Source organism: Xyrauchen texanus, chromosome 2 (genome assembly GCF_025860055.1).
Source record: "Xyrauchen texanus isolate HMW12.3.18 chromosome 2, RBS_HiC_50CHRs, whole genome shotgun sequence".
Lineage (NCBI taxonomy): Eukaryota > Metazoa > Chordata > Actinopteri > Cypriniformes > Catostomidae > Xyrauchen > Xyrauchen texanus.
Genome location: NC_068277.1, coordinates 47,156,596 through 47,174,345, shown reverse-complemented (window position 1 = coordinate 47,174,345; position 17,750 = coordinate 47,156,596).

Sequence of the window (17,750 nt, the reverse complement as noted above, 5' to 3'; positions counted from 1 at the left end):
TGGTAATTACAAGGGTATTATGCTATAAATGTGGTTTATTTTTCTAGTGTCCCCATAATTCAAATCGCTTAATGTAACGAAGCTGCTGGTAAGGACGAAGAAGTGTAGAACCCAAGTACAGTTTTATTCCACAACTACAAACGTGAACAAAATACAAAACTTGGACAATGACCATGACTAGACACAACACTACACAAACAATACTCAACAAAGGACAATGGCAAACATGAGAGCTTAATTACATGACATGGGGGAACATAAACCAATGATAAAACAGAACTCTAAACAAGATAATTAAACAAACCAATGAAAACAAGACACCTGAAAATGGAGGGATAAACAGGACATCACATGACTAGGGCAGCACATGACATGAACAGGAACTAAACTTTTCAAAATAAAATCAAGACATGAACAAAAACACTTCTAAACATGACATATCCCTCTAGGGGCAGCTACAGACACCCCAAAACAAAAACACAGTGTTCAAGAGGGAACTGGAGGAATATGGGGGGCGGGCTGCGGCAACTTGACGTAGCAGGGCGTGGAGCATGGGATCAAAGCGGACTCCGGGGGGGCGGGGTTATGAGAGGCTCGTGTGGCAGAGCCGATGGGACTGAGGACCAAGATGGAGTCATGGGGATGGAGGTCCCGTGTGGAGAAGAGGCAGGCCTGGAACTTTGAGCAGAGGCGGGCTTGGATCGTGGAGCAGAGGCTTGCTTATGCCATGGCATGGAGCAGTCTGGGGCTTGGCTGTGACATGACATGGAGTAGACTGAGGTTCAGTTGTGACATGGCATGGAGAAGTCTGGGACTTGGCTGTAACATGGCATGGAGCAGTCTGAGGTTCGGCTTTGACATGGCATGGGGCAGACTGAGGTTCTGTTGTGACATGGCATGGAGCAGACTGAGGCGTGGCTTTGACATGGCATGGGGCAGACTGAGGTTCTGTTGTGACATGGCATGGAGCAGGCTGAGGTGTGGCTGTGACATGACATGGAGCAGGCTGAGGCGTGGCTGTGACATGGCATGGAGCAGGCTGAGGCGTGGCTGTGACGTGGCATGGAGCAGGCGGAGGTGTGGCTGTGACATGGCATGGAGCAGGCTGATGTGTGACATGGCCTGGAGCAGACTCAGGCGTAGCGGTGACATGGCCTGGAGCAGACTCAGGTGTGGCATTGACATGGTATGGAGCTGATTCTGGTATGGCTATGACATGGCCTGGAGCTGTGGGAGGCTTGAAACTAAGTGTCCTAATTGACTGTGAAAATACATCAGTGGTCGTGAACATGAGCGGAGTCTTGGGAGCAACCTCTGTGGTCGTGAGCGGAGTCTTGGGAGCGAACTCTGTAGTCGTGGGCATGGACAGAGTCTCGGGAATGACCTCTGTGGTCATGAACACTGGCTGAGACTCAGAGACGTGAGGCTGCAGTTTGCAGTGCAGGCTCTGGGACAGACGAGGCTGGCAATGTTCGCTCATCGCTGGCGGCCATGTCGAGGAACTCTGATTCGCCGGCGGCCATGTTGTGGAACTCTGGCTCGGTATCCGCCTCCCCCACAGTGAACGTAGAACCAATGATCTTCAGGGCAAGATCGATATATTGGGCCAGATTGAGGGGACTGCGACCGGCAGGCATCAAGGAAGAGATAAAAAAAAATGCAAAAAGTGTCTTTGTGGCAGGGCGGAGGGCGGGGCCAGGTCGTGATTATACACACCCGGTCCCTTATCAGGCTAATCAAGCCTCCGAGAGGGATAAAGGCCGACTGCGGAGGATTGTGCGGGAGAGAGAGATAGTTTACAGACATGTCCGTCATGTGTGTTTGTGTCTTCTGTTTAAGTTTTATATTAAATTATTATTTATATATAAAAAAAAAACACTTACTCGCCAGTTCTCCGATATGCCGTAGCTTGTTCCTCGGCCACTCCTCCACCATCTAACGGACGACAGCCGTGCCTCTCCGGGCGGATCGGAGGCAGACCTCCAGCCCTTGGCGGATGGAACGCCCCACCGTGTTCTTGAGGAACAGAAGGGGACTCCCCCGCTCTAGGCGGTCGGCAGCGATCCCCACTCGCGGTTGGAAGTCTCAGACCGTCTTAGCTGGTAGGGGACTCTTGACAGAGGCTCAGAGGCTCAGAATCCGAACTGCTGGGTCCATTGTGAGGTTGAGTATTCTGTAACGATGCTGCTGGTAAGGATGAAGATGATGACATGAAGTGTATAACCCAAGTGCAGTTTTATTCCAAACGTGTTATCCGAAAAAACCTGACTACAAACGTGAACAAAATACAAAACCTGGACTATGACTAGACACGACGCTACAGAAACAATACTCAACAAAGGACAATGGCAAAGATGAGGGCTTAATTACATGACGTGTGGGAACATAAATCAATGATAAAACAGAACTCTAAACAAGATAATTATACAAACCTATAAAAACTAGACACATGAAAATGGAGGGAAAAACAGGACATCACATGACTAGGGGAACACTTGACATGAAGAGGAACTAAACTTTTCAAAATAAAATACATGGAATCAAGACATGAACAAAAACACATGACACTTAAAAAACATACTAAATTTTTTTTACTGAAAATGTAAAAATGCAGAAAGTTATTTTTAGGGTTAGGGGATGGAATCTATAGTTCGTACAGTATAAAACTCATTATGTCTATGGAGATTCCTCATAAGGATAGCTGCAACAACGTGTGTGTGTGTGTGTGTGTGTGTGTGTGTGTGTGTGTGTGTGTGTGTGTGTGTGTGTGTGTGTGTGTGTGTGTGTGTGTGTGTGTATTTGAGAGAGAAGAAAAGGAATTTGAGCTGAGACTGCTTAGCCAATAGCATTAGTGAACTGCAAGGTCAGTCTATGGGGGATTCGCCCTGTGGGATATTATCAGGTGTAAATCCTTGTAAGTCCCCACACCATTATACTAAACAATAAGAGAGAGAAGCAGTGGTGCGGCATGTAGAGTGACGAGTGAGATTACCAGAGGGGGATAAACAAATGCAGATTTGATGGGGGTTGGAGGGGAAGGGTGATGTGGAGCACAAGGCACAGGGGTTGTTCAGCAGCACAAACACATTGAATAGGTGCCTCAATATTCCTCCGAGAAGAGATGGAGGATGTGTAAGAGAGGGCGAGGAAGAGAAGGAAAGGGGCAGAAAGGCATTGAAGCGTTAATGCATCCCTACGTGTTTGAGGGATTTATTTCTACACAGTAAAACCAGATCAAGGCATGGTGTGGGAGAGGGAGCGTGTGTGATCCATTGTGGATCTGTCCTAGACATTTTTGTTAACACTCTAATCTTCCCATGGAACACCAACGCAGAGCTGCCGATTAGATGAGCTGTTGTGTGGGACATGGCAAAATTCAACGTTCTTGTGACTACATACTGTATTATAGAGCTCTGTATTATTGACACTGGCAGTTCCACAGTAGCTGCTTGAGACATATCCTTTGAACAAACTGGTTTTCTTCAAAGACAGGCTCGTTGTAGACAATTTAGGCTAAAAAGGTAACACAATCTCATAATCCTATTACAGAATATTAGTACTTTTGGGTGAGCTGCAGATCAGCTATCACTGTCATTAAAGGGATAGTTCACCCAAAAATTTTAATTCCTTCATCATTTACTCACCTTCATGCCATCCCAGATGTGTACGACTTTCTTTCTTCTGCTGAACACAAACAAAGATTTTTAGTAGAATATTTCAGCTCTGTAGGTCCATACAATGCAAGTGAATGGTGGCTAGAACTTATAAGGTAAAAAAAAAGCATTTAAAGGCAGCATAATAGTAATCCAGAAGACTCAAGTATATAAATCCATATATTTATTTACATTTACATTTATTCATTTGGCAGATGCTTTTATCCAAAACGACTTACAAAAGAGGAAAACATAAGCGAATCATCTTAAGGAGACATTTGTACTAAAACTGCCATACTACAAATTTTCACTAGCATCAGAATAGCATTCAAAACAGATTTAAGTGACTGGTTAAGTGCTCTTGGAAAAGATGTGTTTTTTAGCTGTTTTTTGAAGACAGAGAGTGAGTCAGCTTCACGGATGGTGTAACAGGCGCTCTCTTGAAAGAGCTGTGTTCAGGTGACTTGATTGAGCTGCATTAAGGTGACTTGAAAGAGCTGTGTTCAGGTAACTTGAAGGAGCTTTATTCAGGTGCCTGTCTGTAATAATTTACTAAAACGTGAGTAAGCTGATCAATTCTTTATGACGATGTCACCCGCAAATTATAGTTTGTGTGGAAGGGAGTTCCCTTTTAACTTTGCGTATTATGCTCCGGGTGTGCTGGTGATTACTACTTTATTACCTGTTTGATAGTGTCACTGAACTCTGCTAGTCAGGTAATTGTTTGGTTAAGTTTCATCCTGATGTGCAATTTGTATGTATGTTTTACAAAGACTGTTAGTTTAATTGTGGATTAAAATGGTTGCATGTGCTGTGTGTATAATGTATTGTGCTTTTATATATACACTTTAAACTGATAGTCTACTGTTTGTTATAGTTCTGCCTTGTCTCCTGGTTGATGAGGCAGGCAGTTTGCATAACCCTTTGTGTAGCTTCAACTGTACTACAATTAAGGTATGTGATTTGTATTATTTTATTGCTATGAATGTTGTATTTTAATTTGGTATTACTTATTTGAATGGGGTTATGTGAGGTTTATTAAAGAGACTGTTATATTTTAGGTGTTTGACCAAACTGCTGTCTAGCGCAGCTGCTGTTTCTTCCTATCTTGAAATTTACTTCATGTACATGTATGTTATGCCAGTTTGTATAAACCTATGACCATTTATGTAAAAGTGGGAGGTACATATCCTCTGTGAGGTAGCCCCTCAGCAGTACATGAGGAAAAATTGTGGAGTTTAGCGGGGCATTATCCTGAGTTTTCATTTGTTTGTCTGGATTGTGTGAATATTTCAGTTTTTTTTTTTTGGTGGGTTGTGAGTGCCCATGAAGGATACACCTCATGCATCCTCCAAATTCCCGTGAAAGAAGGTCACATTCGAAGGCTGCATTCGAAGTGTCCTACTCACTTTTATGTAAGGAGACCACCTCGATTACGTATGCCACCAACAAATAATACATATTAGTATTATTACATACATAGTAATACATATTTGTGGTAAATTAAAGAAAAAATAAATAAAATAAATATATATATGATGGGAACTGGTATATGACATATATCACATACAGATAGCTAATTTTCCATCTTTATTTTTTTATTTTGTCGTAATGCCTCTTGAGTGTGTTTAAATGAGCGTGGGTCTGGGTGTGAGTGTCGCTTGATGTGTAAATCAATGCATATATTTATACGTACACTAGCTTATACAGTACCGTGCAAAAGTTTTAGACACTACTGAGAATTACTCACTACTGAGGATTTCTTTAAAAAAAAAAGAAAAAGAAAAAAGCCATAAGTAGTTTTCTTCTATCACTTAACGCCATGTCCAATCAACATAAAAAAGTGAAATCAATTAGCTCAATCAGGTGTGATCACCTTTGACTTAAACACAGTTGGACACAGTTTTTCTTGGTGGTTATTGGTTGTTGGCAGATAGGATGATCACTGCTTCTTGGAGAATTCACCACAGTTCTTCTATCTATTTATGTTGTCTAAATTGCTTCTGTCTCCATGTAATCCCAGACTGACTCATTGTTCAGTTGGCGGGGTCTGTGTGGGTCATGCCAACTGTTGCATGGCTCCCTGTTCTTCCATTCTATTCTGTTTGCAAAAGGAATACTTGGGAGTCTAAAATGTATATTGACACACTGAAGATTATGATATAAAAAACCCTTTTAAGACAAATCTTTTTGTGAAACATCTTATGTGCCTAAGACTTTTGCACAGTACTGTAGATGGCCTCAAATCTAACAGACATGGACTAAAAGCCACAAAGCTCCGATTTTAAATTCATGGGGTCTGTGAAATAAAAATACTTCTTATAATTCAGGCAAGTTCTCAGGTCTGTTATAATGCAGGGTTTGTTGTTTAGCAGGTTATGAAGGAAAGTCAAATTTAAATTTAAAACAATCGTTTTCTGCAGTTACAGTAATCCGTTAAAACACTTGTGTAACTTCAGTGCTGCCCTCAGTAGAAGCCAACCATTCAGCATCTCTCATTTTTGGGAATTTTTCTGTGTCCCTCTCTTCTAAATAATGTAATGAACAGAAATCTGAGGATTTACACGATGAAAGTCTGTAGTGTAATAGAGGACATTGAACATTTTGACATTTTAAAGAGTCTCTGGAATGCTGTAAACCACAAGTCCTGCTGCTGAAAATCTCCTGATGTATTCACACCTAACAGTGACGGTGATGGAAGAAAATAGGTTTACTTTTGGGACGGGGTCAGTACAGATGTGCTTCAAAGGGAAATGTCATCTTCTTTGCCGCTGTCTCAATTGTCTCCTGAACCTCATGGGTAGGGACACACAACCACAGGTGGCAAATTACTACATCAAAGTGTGGCTTTAATCAATCTTGCCTTTTTGATCTTGCCATTTATTTTAATGAGTCTTGGCGGAAGAAAAGGGAATCAATTCCTCTCGTTCTTGATGTGTCTTAGAAATAGTCTTCATGATGTTTTGTGGGTTCATTTTTGGATGTATTTGTTCTATTTTGTGTGCGCTCCAAATAATTATTTTCTATGCAGCTGTTTCATGGTTTGGGGCAATCTAATTTTGAAATATAACGCTTGCAGTCAATGTAATACTCAGTGGCATCACAAAACAAATCTACTCTCTCTTCAGGGGCATCAGGTGATGACAAGCATATGAAAACATTACGTTCCCTATTTTTGGCTTTTCACAGTTGAGAAACCGGATTTGCATTAAAATATAAAACCATTTTTAGGCCATGATTTATCAACAAGCTTCCAGTAGCTCCATAACTTACAAAAAACTGTATATCTGCCATCGGTGCTATAGTAGATACATAACAAAATTCCACTTACTGCACCTGGGGCTGATAAGCTCAAACGCATACAGTAAGTGCTAACTTAATGGGATTGGAAATAAAGTGTTTTCCCTTATGTCTATTACAAATTGAACATGCCATGTAGGACTGTGATTTTAAAGAAATAGTTCGCAAAAATGAAAAATTCTGTCATTTACTCACTCTCAGGTTGTTCTAAACCTGAGCGTATGTTAAGTTCTCATGTTAACATACGCCACTGTGAACAAGCTTCTAGCATCAATGAACACATACCGGCAAACAAGATTTTTCCGAAAATTATTTAAAATTCATCATATATCTTCAGAAGACTTGAAGTATGATGCAGAAGTCATATGAACTACTTTTATGATACTTTTGGGTCCTTTTTTAAACTTTAAAGTGGGACACTATACACTACCATAGTATTGCAAAGCACAAGGTTTAAAAGCACAAGCTTATTTAAACATCTCCTTTTCTGTTACGTGTAAGAAAAAGTCATATATGGCTTTGGAATGACATGAGGGGGAGTAGATTATGCCAGAATGGACATTTTTGGTTGAACTATTCCTTTAATTCTAAAAAAAACTCCTTCCTTTAAATCTAAGAGCTCTCTTAAACTATCCTTAGAAATTTTGCTAGACATATGCCTAAAGTTTACCTCTGTTTTAACACCACAGTGAGGTGAGTGCTTTTAAAAACAGATGTATTTTACCACACATCAATTTCTCTCCCAAACTTTAGCGAGTTTCACAAGTTCATGAATTATTAAACACCACCTGCAGCAAATTCTGTTCTTTTGTCCAACTGTCCAAGAGTCACAGGAGCTGTTCTTCAGACATTATGGCCATAATGAAGTTGTATGCAGGGCATGGCTGTTCAGTCAAGTCATCATATCCCGCTGGACAAACACGACAACAGTTGTTAAACCCAATTGAGTCCTCGGCTAGTGAAGCATATGCCTGACAGTTTGTGGAGAGCTGTGAGCAGGATCTTTGGGGCAGCTGGTTGTTTTACTGCTCAGCAGACTGACTTGAGAATAGATTATGTATGCTTTATATGGGATTGGATCTTTAAAATTGTCTTTCAAACAAAAGAGACCTTCATCGTTCATTCACAGTACCTTGTACTTTATATCATTGACTTTTTCTATTGCCAAACTACGCTGCTCTGTATTAATAATTCAAGTTTTGAAGTATTTAATTTTGTCATAAGTTATTCACCCTCATGTCATTCCAAACCTTTATTACTTTCTTTTGCCGATATGTTTTAATGAGTCTTCCAGTCTGTCTTTTCAATACAATGGCAGTTGATAGTCACTATAAAAAGGACCTAAAAGTATCATTAAATTTGTCCATGCAACTCGTGCGCAGTGCTAGGTAGCAGAGGTGGGTGATATGACCAAAATCTTAGATCACAATGAGTCATTTTATATCACAATAACTATTTATATCACGATATAGTAAAAGTCTTCTTTATAAAAATCAATTTATAAAAATGTGTTAATATATTGAATAAACATTGTAATGCCTATTTTTGGAACTCCAGTCAGCGAAATAAATACTTTATAAAAAAAAACTACTACTTTTATTTGGAACAAGACCATTTCAAAGTAAATGCATATATAAATAAAAATCAACTTGTTTTCAAAATTCAACCTCACCAAACTGCTAAATATGACAGTATGCCACATTTCAGTTTAAAATGTTGTTGACTAATAGTATTATTATTATTATTATTATTATTATTATTATTATTATAAACTTTGCTCAAGGAACTTAAGATCTTCTCAAAGCAATGCGACAAAGAAAATGAAACATACATTTAAAAAAAATTTACGACGAAAATAAACACTTCTTGCTAAATGAAATAAATGACCAAATTAATGTGGAGTTAATCTTTTGGCTTTCATAATATTCTTTTGCATGCTTCATTTTGAGGTGGTGAAACAGACTGCTTGTTTTACAAGTGATTTATCGTTGTGCGGACCATGATGTCGCACCTGTTTTAACAACCAGATCCTCTTAATTTTTTTGACCTGTTTTGGAGTTGTCCTGTTCTGTGGAGATTTCTTTCTCCATTTGTGGCTTTCCTGGGTCAAAGATGATTGAGTAGCTCGAGTTACCCCCGGTCTCCTGTCTGTGGAGCACAAATATCTGAAAGCCTGCTGGATTCACGTGCACTTCGGAGCTCCAATAACAGCGCGCGCCACAGTCACGTGAAACGTTCGTGTGTCAGATGAGAAGAATATTTAGCGCTTTTAAAGTGCAAAATGTGCGATGAAGGTCATTAAATTAGTTTGAGCTGTCACAGAAAATGTTCAATGCTGTAAAACCCAGTCCATGTTTCTTCAATTCTTTCAGTCTCATGTGAAGCCCTGCCCACTGATAGATAAGCCCACACTTTGCATGTGGATATTTACATATTACGACATACAGGATATAGCAAAATCTCTGGCGGCTGACACAATCATCGCCGGGATATATATCGTCATAGCGCCCAGCCCTACTGGGTAGATTACTTTTTAATTGTAATCTGGTACAAATTACATGACTACATTTTAGTCAGTAACATAATCTCTACAGTAATGTAATCTAATGTAGGAATAGTTCTGAGCTAATTCTTGTTTATTTCATGTCACATGCATTTGAGTAGAATAAACTTGTACCATTTTGATTTAATGTTGCTTAAATGCATTAAATAAAACATACTTAATGGACTGCAATATGAGAATCGATATGATTTGTGTGCATGTGTTTTACTCGCTATTTGTCTGTTTCTGAGTGAAATTAAAAAAGGAACAATAAAATGTTCTTACGCAGGCAATTTTGGCATTACAAACACCATCCATGTCTGGTAACAGATCAGACCAGTTATATTTATGAATCAAGCTCTCAAAATTTGTCACAAAAGCACATTCATGTATATTTTGAAGCAGAGTAAAAAAGCAATCCCCCATTCGAAAACACTCGAAGAATAATATACTGAACGTATATCAGATGTAGGCTGCCTTTTGCCTGATTTATATGTATTCATGTAATCCATAAAAGTAACTGTAATCTGATTAAAATTTAGTTTAAACTAATTACAAGTACTTGATTTTTGCATTCTGATTACGTATTCCAGATTACATGTAATGTGTTAATACCCAGCACTGCTCGTGCACCATATTTCAAGTCTTCTGAAGGCATACAATATATATATATTTTTTTTTTCACATAAAACGAAAATACATATGCAATCAGGAGACTTGGCATATGATGCACAAGTTGCAAAACTACTTTTATGATACTTTTGGGTCCTTTTTTAAGCTTTACAGTGAGTCACTATCAAGTGCTATTTTATTGAAAGAAGGACAGAGATATTGATAGAAACATCTCCTTTTGTGTTCCTAAGAAAATCAAATGAGTTTGGAACGGCATGAGGGTGAGACAAGTTATGACAGAATTATACTTTTTTTGTAAAATATTCCTTTTCAAAATGGTGACGGTTTGAAATTGAAAATGATACCTTCCAGATTACCTTGTGGGTAACAGACTCCCTGTTAAATTACCATTTCATTTCAGAAATTTGATAATAGGGGTGTCTACAAAATTACAGAATAGTAAAGCGATGTGACATGCCATACTAAGCTCATTCATTCACATTCTGCTGGTACAAAATAAAATAAAAAATAACAACAAATGCGAATTCATTCAGCACTTCATCATGCAGACAAACTGCTCAGGGACAAAAACCTGTGAAAAGAGCTGCAGAAATCATAAGAATCATGACAGGCTGCCATTAGCCGAGACAAATCTTTCTGTTCTGTCATTATGAGTCAGGTTTGCCGCCAGCCACCTTTTGTTCCCAGGCCGCCCTGTTTTGCTGCATCAAAAGGACGATGAATGACCTTATTACATGCATACTGCAATATCGGTATCACCAAATAAAGGTTGCCTCCAACAAACCCAGCTATTTCCATCACAGGTAATTTATGGATGATGCAGGTAAGTGGGGCTTCTGGTGGGTTTGATTTTTAAAATCTCTTTTGTAGCAGCAAATGTAGGACAGGACATATAAATGTTGATCCACCGGGAAAAATGAGCATTTCAATGAAAAGACATGTTGCTAGATAGCATTGTTTTCTCTGGCCTAGATCCAACTGCCCTGGTAGATCATTCTTAGAGACTCTTACAATTGTACCTCCAGTGTGTACCTCAACCTAGAAACCTTCAGGGTGACTGCTAAATGTTAAGGCACATGTAAAAGGATACTAAATTAAAAAACATGTCAGGGGAAAATAAGAAAGACTAACATAAAAGCACATGTGCAGGTCACCTTAGGCAAGGCTTTGTCATTTTCTCACTTAACACATTTTATGAACACTAATAGAATATCGTGAAGACATGTTGATATAAAGCCCTTAATCAAGAAAGAAAATAAATTGCCTATGGCAGACCACAATGGAGGTCATTTAAAAGTTGGCCAATTGGTATGCTAAAGACCGAGATGGTTTGGAACTTTGTGAGACCCAGGGGGTATATGAAAACCAGAGTTCTGCTGCAACAGATGTTATATGTTTAGGGCAATATTAAAGCTGTGGGTGAGTAGATTCATATCATGTAGTTGGAAGAATAAATAATAGTTTAAAGCATATCTTACCTGACTTCTTTTGGGTAGATTTTGGATGTTAGCAAAGTTATCCACTTGGGCGTTTGGCTCGATGCAGACGGGCGATACCACTTATTTTCGATTCGATACAAGTACTAACAAAGCCAATTTTGCCAATATCAATACCTCCTACGTTTTTATCAGTACTGATACCTCTAAATGTTTTTTGGTTAAATCTGAGACAAAATTTATAATTATAGGCATTTCAAATTCAAAAGGTAATTATTAACATTAAATAGGCCTTCAATGCAAATTATCATTCACGTTAAAGAACAACAATTATAGAACATGGTCAATCATTTATCACCTTTTATAGTCAAAAGTAGAGGTCAACCAAATGATTTATACAATGTCAAAAAATATATTCTTTCTTTACTATGGCAGGCAATGTCAAAGAGTTCCAAATGAATAAAATCCCATAAGCAGCTTTTTGCTCAAGACAAAATCCAAATAGTAACTAGGAAAAATGAAGATTTGGTGCATAATGCAGGACTTATGTATGGCTGTTTAAGTATAAAAAAAGCCTGAAACATGCCAGGGACTCTTATTTTGAAATGACGAAATGTTGAAAACTATCAGCCGCTATCACCATACATTTTTGCTGATCAGTTCCAAAAAGCAACTATTGGCTCTATTAATTGGTAAATCAGATATATCGGTCTACCTCTAGTCTAAAGTTTGATCAAACACTCTAAAAACCTATTAACGTATAATACATTTCAAATTTAGCTTGGACATAAGGTGAAATACTTCAGTACTACACTGCTATCTCTTTTTGAATGAGTGCTTGTGTCTTTCAGCATTTCTACATTAGTTCAGATGAGCAGAAAGAGAAATAGTTCCTATCCTACACAACTATGCTCATTAATTCCATTTGAAACCTATGATATGCATTAAGGAATGGTCTGTCCAAAAATTATCTCTCATCATGTATTCGTCTTTATGTTGACTCAAACTGGAATTACTTTCTTTTTTTTCTGTAAAACAAAAATTATATTTTGATTGAGATATGTGTTTATATCCATACAGTGCAAGTCAATGGAGTTCAACACCTCCAAGCTCCAAAAAAGACATAAACGCAGCATAATCGTCCATGTTTTCTGACGACATAGAATGGGTTTTGGCTGAGAACAGACCAAAATGTAACTCTTCACAATACATTTTGTGTGACCCAGACTAGACCACAAATGTGCAAAGCCCTACATTTTCTGGGTGTCTCTTCACTGCAGACTGAGAGAGAACACAACAGGCCTTCAAACTGCATTGTAAACCTCAGGAGAAAAGGACTAATATGTGTCAAACCACAGCAACCACTCACCCATGCCCTCCTCCAGATGAAAACAGCATGATGCCGAATAGCATGGCAAGCTACTGTAGAAGGCAGCGCATAGTGAGTCAAAACAAATGAGGTGCTTTACTCCGAGACATTTAAATGAAGATAAAACCAGTCTATTCACTTTTAGCTATATGGAATCTTCTTGTCTTTTTTCATTTGCTTATTTTGACAGTAATAAGCTACTCATTAGTGCTCTAATCTTGCACTTTATTTGGCTGAATGCAATAATTTTTCTGTATTCATTAAGCTCCACACTGGGAAAAAAATCTACTTGCAAATTGTGTAATAATAGCTGTTGAGATTATAAGCTCATTAAAAATATATAGGGTTTGGAGGGTTACTTTTGAAATGTATTCCAGAACAGATTACAGATACATGCAGTAAACTGTAATTTGTAACGTATTCCGTTAGATTACTCAAATTCAGTAACGTATTCTAAATACTTTGGATTACTTCTTCAGCACTGGTAGATATTTACACAAGGTTTATTTTTATTTCTGCTGCTCTAGACTTACTTCGATCTTCTCTGTCTGCTCGTATGAATGTAGCACATCATAAGAAAATGTTTCACCGCTGTTCAAATGCACTTTGGATCGCATCATTTATATGATACATTTTTTCCATCTGAAAGGACTGAATATTAAATGAAACAAATGACAATAAAATGCAAAGTAAACTCCTCAGTAATCAAAACGTCATTGTTACTGTTGTAACCTTCGTTCCCCGCAGGAAGGAAGGAGACGTTATGTCGAATGAAGTGACACAAGGGGTCCCATCTAAAAACGCCACGCACTGACCATGTTACGTGAACTGTCAGGAGGGCCATCTTCAGGGAGAGGGCCTTGAGCTCAACTGAATCAAGCGGCTCGAAGGGGGGTCTCTGAAGGCCCGAGAGGACCACAGAGAGATCCCAGGAGGGGAACAGGCTAGGCCGGGGAGGGTTCAGTCTCCAGACTTGAACCTGATAATCAAGTCATGCTTACCTATGGACTTGCCATCTACTGTCGTGGTGGGCTGCGATAGCAGCTACATGCACCTTCAAAGTGGAGGGGGACAGCCTCCCCTCCAACCTCTCCTGCAGGAATGAAAGCACTGACCAAACTGCGCACCTCTGCGGGTCTTTGGCTCGAGAAGAACACCAATTCGCTTTAGGGCGTAAAGTTGCCTGGTGGAGAGAGCTCTGGCTTGGTTGATTGTGTCTACGACTGCAGGTGGTAGATCCACTAGATATTCTGCATCCCGTCCAGGGGCCAGACGTGGAGGTTCCAGAGGTCTGGGTGCGGGTGCCAGAGGGTGCCCTGTCCCTGAGAAAGAAGGTCCTTCCTCAGGGTAATTTTCGAGGGAGGTGCTGTCGCGAGGAGCATAAGATCCAAGAACCAGGCCCGGGCCTGTCGTTATCCCAAAATGGCCTTCATCGCCAGCCGGGTCGTCCTCAAACCCATGGGAAGAAGGAACGACGCAGGGGGCGGGTGAAGTGGCTTTCTCTCGTGAGAAAAGAAAGCCGCGACCGCAATGTTGCCATGGCTATGTTCTCGCAATGAGAACATCAACCATTCATAAAACGCTGCCTGCATGTGATCGCAGCCCAGGCATGCGAGGCAGCTTTTATGACCGTCAGAATTGGAGAGAACTCAATCGCATCCAGGAACTTCACAGAGGCGGAAAGACATCTTTAAAAAAAGATGAAAAGGACGTTCAGTGCCTGCTGTGTATTGCTCTTTTATGAGTGGGAACTCAAACTCTTTTAGAGGAAATAAACTTTTTTTTAGGAGGAGAAACACTCTTTCAGGCAATGAAAGCGCTGTCAAAGCACCCAGGGGCATAGACTGCACAGCGTACAGAGAGAGAGAACACCAGCTGGAAACGCGATGTAGATCCAACAGCAGTGCTTATCGCCAGTAGAGGTGAGTGAAACAGTGGTGAACTCAGCTTGCTGTTGCACAACCGTTCGGCTCCGAAGAAAAATTCTGGCTGTCACTCGCTGCCCCGCTTCCCTTTATACCCGTATGTCTTGGGCAGCATGCCAATTCTGTCTTGGCCTTTTCTCAGGTTCAGAGGTACGTTTGGCGTCCCAGGAAGACCCCTTGTGTCACTTCATTTGACACAACGTCGAGTGAGTGACAGAAGGGGAACACTTTTTGAATGTAACTGTATTCTAATTACCAATTATTTAAATTGTAACTGTAGTGGAATACAGTTACTTAAATACATAATCCCGTTACATGTATTCCGTTACTCCCCAACCCTGAAAATATATAACACAATATTATTGCATGACAAAGCTGACTTTGTTAGTACGTGTCACGTTCACTGTTGTCTTTAGTTTTTGTACTGTTATTTTGAAGTTTAGTTTAGTTCCTGTTTCCTGTTTTGGTTTTTGTAGTCCTTTGTAGTTTCTTTTATGCTGTCATGTTCCCTGTTGTCTTTTGTTTTTGTACCGTTATTTTGAAGTTTAGTTTAGTTCCTGTTTCCTGTTTGGTTTTTGTAGTCCTCTGTAGTTTCTTTGTATCATTGGTGTTCCCCTGATTGGTTATCTTTCCCTGATTGTTTCCTCCAGGTGTCCCTCATTCCCTTGTTTGTTCCCTCCTGTATTTAAACCTGGTTCGTTGTTCAGTCTTTGTCGATCGTTGTTGAGTGTTGCTGTTTTGTTCATGTTCACTGCTCTTGACTCCTTCCTGGTCATTCGAGGTTTCCTTGTCCCTGAGGATGTTTTCCCAACCAGTGTTTGCCCCTCTATGTTCTCCCGTGTTTTACTTTCCTTTTCCCATTGTGGACCTTTTATTTTGTTCCTGTGTTGTATCTTTATTGTTTGCCCGTTAATAAAGCCTCGTCTGGATCCTCACCTCTCGTCAGCCTTCTCCTGACTGCCCTATTCGTGACAGAACGATCAACCAAAATGGATCCTGCGACAAGAGGACCGACCGGTGGAGGATCATATCAGCGACTTCCTCGAGCTGGCGAATGTCTCTGACTTCCCAGACACAGTCCTGGTATCTTTCTTTCGGGGTAATCTGAACGCCTCACTGAGGGAGCGGTTGCCACCAGCAACGCGCGAGTGGACTCTCGGCAGCTTCATGGAGGTGACTTTGCGGGTCTGCGGCTCGCCGTTAACCGTGGCCGTCGCTGAGATAGGACCCTATCTCTCCTCCCTCAGTGGTGACTCTCCAGTCACCCATGGTGCTTCCTGTCATGTCAGTCCCATCTGTCAGCGAGCTCACCCCCAAGCCAGTCGCCCTCCACGAGCCAGCGCAGTCCACTTCGTCTGCCCGGAGGAGGAGGAGGAGAAGACGGGCTTCCGCCTCCCGGCCCATGCCTGCCCCTGTCTGCGAGCCAGAGCCCATGCCTGCCCCGGTCTGCGAGCCAGAGCCCACGCCAGCCACGGCCAACGAGCCTGTGGCCTCGACCGTCCCTGAGCCAGCGCCTGTAGCCTCGACCGTCCCTGAGCCAGCGCCTGTAGCCATGACCGTACAAGAACCAGCGCCCCTCGAGTCACTCGAGTCTTCCAGGGCTGCTCCTCTCGAGCCTCCCAGGGCTCCGCCTCTCAAGTCTCTCAAGCCTTCCAGGGCTCCTCTCGAGCCTCCCAGGGCTCCGCCTCTCAAGTCTGTCGAGCCTTCCAGGGCTCCTCCTCTCGAGCCTCCCAGGGCTCCGCCTCGAGCTCTTCCAGGGCTCCTCCTCTCGAGCCTCCCAGGGCTCCGCCTCTCGAGCCTTCCAGAGCCCTCTCCAGGGCTCCTCCTCCGAGCCTTCCAGGGCTCCTCCTCTCGAGCCTCCCAGGGCTCCGCCTCTCAAGTCTCTCGAGCCTCCCAGGGCTCCGCCTCTCGAGTCTTCCAGGGCTCCTCCTCTCGAGCCTCCCAGGGCTCCACCTCTCGAGCCTCCCAAGCCTTCCAGGGCTCCTCCTCTCGAGCCTCCCAGGGCTCCGCCTCTCAAGCCTCCCAGGGCTCCGCCTCTCGAGGCTCCCGAGCCTTCCAGGGCTCCGCCTCTCGAGCTTCTCAAGCCACCCAGGGCTCCGCCTCCTGAGCCTTCCAGGGCTCCGCCCGCCGAGTCTCCCTCTGCTCTGCCTCCCGAGCCTCCTAGGGCTCCGCCTCCCGAGCATCCTAAGCCTCCCGAGCATCCTAAGCCTCCTGAGCCTCCTACGGCTCCGCCTCCCAAACCTCCTAAGGCTCTTCTCCCAGAGACTCCCATGCCTCCCACGGCTCCGCCTCCCAAGCCTCCTACGGCTCTTCTCCCAGAGACTCCCGAGCCTCCTACGGCTCCACCTCCCGAGCCTCCTACGGCTCCGCCTTCAGAGCCTTCCAGGTCTCCGACTCTGAAACCTCCTACGGCACCACCTCCCTCAGCTCCACCTCCAGAGCCTTCCAGGCCTCCGCCTCTAGAGCCGCCTACAGCTCCGCCTCCTGAGGCCCCAGGGCTTTCCATGGTTCCGCCTCCAGAGCCTCCCTCAGCTCCGCCTCCTGAGCCTCCAGAGCCTCCCTCAGCCCCGCCTCCAGAGCCTCCAGAACCTCCCTCAGCTCCGCTTCCAGAGCCTCCCTCAGCTCCGCCTCCTGAGCCTCCAGAGCCTCCCTCAGCTCCGCCTCCTGAGCCTCCAGTACCTCCTTCAGCACCACCTCCTGAGCATCCCTCAGCTCCGCCTTCAGAGCCTTCTAAGCCATCGCCTCCCTCGGATCCGCCTCAGAAGTCCTCCTTGGCTCTGCCAGCTCCCTCAGTGGCCACTCCTCCTCCCAGACCTCCTAAACCTGTCCCTGTCCTATGGCCACCTCCCAGGTCTCCTGAACCTGTCCTTGCCCCTTGGACTTCCCGCCTGC